The sequence below is a fragment of the Nannospalax galili genome, unplaced genomic scaffold (genome assembly GCF_000622305.1).
Source record: "Nannospalax galili isolate Female #2095 unplaced genomic scaffold, S.galili_v1.0 scaffold332, whole genome shotgun sequence".
NCBI lineage: Eukaryota > Metazoa > Chordata > Mammalia > Rodentia > Spalacidae > Nannospalax > Nannospalax galili.
Window position 1 is genome coordinate 3,702,224 of NW_008333794.1, and position 3,637 is coordinate 3,705,860.

The window sequence follows — 3,637 nt, forward strand, 5'->3', positions numbered from 1 at the left end:
CACCATTGGTCTGGCCTATGGGCATGTCTATGGGGCATTTTCTTAATTGCTAATTGATGTGGGAGGGCCCAGCCCACTATGGGCAGTGCCATCCTGGACAGGTGTACCTGAGCTGCATAAAGACAGGCTGAACAGGGGCCAGGGGAAACAAGCCAGTAAGCAGTGTTCCTCCATGGCCTATTCTCCAGCTCCTGCCTCTAGGTTCCTGCCCTGAGTTCATACCTTGGGCTCCCTGATGAACTGTGATCCGGGAGATGTAAGATAAATAAACCCTTTCCTCTCCAAGTTGGTAGTGGCCAGAGTGTTTTGTAACAGCAACGAAGAAACAAGCTAGGAGAGTACATGTGTATATGTGTGTTTATATGTATGTGTTTCTCTGTGTATGTGTTTCTGTGTGTGTCTATGTGTGTGTTTCTGTGTGTCTGTGTATGTATCTGTATGTGTTTCTTTTTTAATATTTTACTTATCATTTTTATTTTATGTATATGAATGTATTTCCTGCATGTGTATAAGTGCACCTGTGTCATGCAATGCCTGTGGATGTCAGAAGAGGCTGTTAGATCACCTGAAACTGGACAGTTGTTAGCTGCCATATGGGTGCTGGGATTCAAACCCAGGTCTTCTACAAGAACAGCCAGTGTTCTTAACCACTGAGCCATCTCTCCAGCCCCTGTATGTGCTTCTCTGTGTCTGTGTATCTGTGTCTGTGTATATCTATGTGTATCTGTGTGTGTGTGTGTGTGTGTGTATTTGTGTATCTGTGTGTATCTGTATGTGTTTTCCTGGTCCTGGGGATGGAACCCAGGGCCTTGCACATCAAAGGCACGTGCTATAGTACTGAGTCATACCCCAACCCTGTCCAGAAGTCCTGCTCATGTTCCCTGGAAGCTATAGAAAGGGAAAACCACCATGGACCTTCCACACATTCTTTGAGCTTTGAGGAAAACCCAAACAAAAAGAGTTACAGAAGTTTTAGAACATCTTTCACCTTGGCAAAGTACCTTACAAAACTTGGCATGCTAAAAATAAAGGCTGCACCTAATTACAGAAGGCCCTGCATCCCATCACCGTCCAGGCACACTCTGCCCATCTTCCCTGTATGCACTCACTCACTGGAGGCTGTTTTACTGCACCATCCCTGGCACCCTCTGCCAGGATCAGAGAGTGCTTGCTTTGGACACCAGCTTCTTGAGGGCTGCCAAAACTTTTCCTCACCCATGTGACCTCTCTTCCTCACCCACATGCAGTGTCCTTCCCCAGCAGCATCCCTAGAGAGAAATGGCTACAAAGTTAGAAATTTAGCCAGCTTGTCATAGTGACGGGCTTTCTAGGAAATCTGGGCACACAGCCTGTTGTGGTGGTGCACATCTGTAATCCTGACATTTGTCAAGTCTGAGGCAGGAGGAAAGAGAGGCCAGTCTGGGCTACATAGCAAGACCTTTTTTTTTTTTTTTTTTTTTTTTAAGTCTTGGTACACATGCTGCCATCTGCCTAATGCTGACCATCTGACTGAATTCACAGGGAAGGAGGCAGTCATCAGTGCCCCAACCCCTCTCATTCCAGAACTGCCCCAGCATGCATCACATACTCTTTTTCTGTGATGGTTAACTTTGCATGTCAACTAAGTTAAGGGATTTTCCACTACCAGGAAAAACATTCTTTCTGGATGTGTGTGAGTGTGCCAGCAAAATGCCTGCTGTGCAAGCACAATGGCCAAATTTAGATTCCCAGAACCTGCATAAAAAGCTGGGCTTGGTGGTTCCTGCCTGTAATCCCAGCCCTGGCCAGCCAACCTAGCCTAAACAGCAGGTCAGTGAGAAACCCTTAGTCTCAAAAACCAAGGCGGAGGGCTGGGGAGATGTTTGGTGGGTAAACCTGCCCTGCAAACATGAGGACTTGAGTTTGAATCCCCAGAACCCATGTAAAGCCAAACATGATAGCAAACGTCTATAATCCCAGTGTTCCAGCTAAACATCCTATAGTTAGTTGACATGGAAAATTGACCAACACAAAACCAGAGCATATGAGCTGCCAGGTGCCCTGGGGCAAGATGGGGGGCAGAACCAGGAGAATCTCTGCAAGTGCCTGAGCCAGCTGGGGCATGCAGTGGCAAAATCATAAGAGAACCTGCCTCAAATAAGGTGGAAGGTGAGGACCAACACCCAAGGCTGCCCTCTGACTTCCACATGAGTTCTGTGGTCCATGAGTGCCCACATTTACACACATGGACACAGACACATGGGCACACACAAAGATTAAAATAATAGGTAGAGAGTGATTGAGAAAGATATCCAGCATTGACACACATGTACATACATGAAGGTATACACACATAAACCACACACAAACTAAATAATTTTTTTTAATTTTAAGAAAGAGAAAATTGCTCACTCCCCTCTGCTTCCCTGGGCCTGCACAACCCTCTGGCCACTCTCTGCGTAAGTTGATCGCTCCCTCCACGCCTTGACTCCCCCAGCCTCATTCACCCTCCCATCTCCCCTGCCCATCTCTCCTCCTAGCCTGGGTCCTGTCCCATTCCTTGTCTTGGCATCCCAGACACCTGGGGAACCACCACTGCTTCCTGTACCTTTGCATCCAGACCAACCCAGTTCCCTCTCCTGGTCCCCAGGAACCCTCTGGGCCTGGTCCCGCCCTCACCTCCCTATTTCCCTGGGCTCCACGCTACCAGCCTCTTTCCTGGACCCCTGGGCTGACTTCTCGGCCCAGGGCCACTACTGCTTCCTAATCCCTTGCATCCAGATGGACCCAGTTCTTTCTTGAGGTCCCCAGGAGCCCTCTGGGCCTGGTCCTGCCTTCACCTCCCCCTGCTTTCCTGGGCTGCACAATTCGGCAGCATCTTTCCTGGACGCTGGGACTGATCTTTTGGCTTCCTGATCCTTTGCACCTAGACCAACCCAGTTCCTCAGTGCAGTCCCCAGGAGCCCTTGGGGCCTCTTCCCACCCCCATCTCCCTTTACATCTCTGAGTGTCATGGCCACCAGCTGCCCAAGACCAGCATCTTTCCTGGGCCCTGCTCCCAGGCCAGTCCAACCCCCAAATTCCTGAGGCCAAAATCTTTCCTGGAAGGATCCAGACCTTAGGAGAAAGCCTGAGAGCATCTGATTCTCATCTGACTTGGGCTTCTGTGGGAACTCCTGAAGACAAAAGCAATCTGGCCACTCCAGTATAAAATCAAAAGAGAACTGGAAGTTAGACATACCAGCTTTTCATGCCCACAACGTAAACCACAAAGGCACATAAAGTTTACAAAAAGTAGCATACCTAAACTTGAAGACTTGAGTCTCACAGGAGAATCAGAAACTACGAAAGAAATTCACATGTCAAAATTACAGGCCTTAATAAGGGAGATATGGATAAAAATTGGGTTAGTTTAAGGGAGGGGGGGAGAGAAGGGTATACAAGCAACCTAGGGGATAAAGGGAAAGAAGGAGCTCAAGAGAGGTAAGACCATAGGAGAAGGGTATTATTATGGGAGAAAGGGGAGAAATGGGGGCACCTTAAGTGGGAAAACCATGATGGAGGGGTGAGACAATGAGAGAGATAAACAATGCCTAGCTAGTTTTAAAAACCAGAGGGAACCATATTACTCCTACAACCTACTGACAAATTATACATA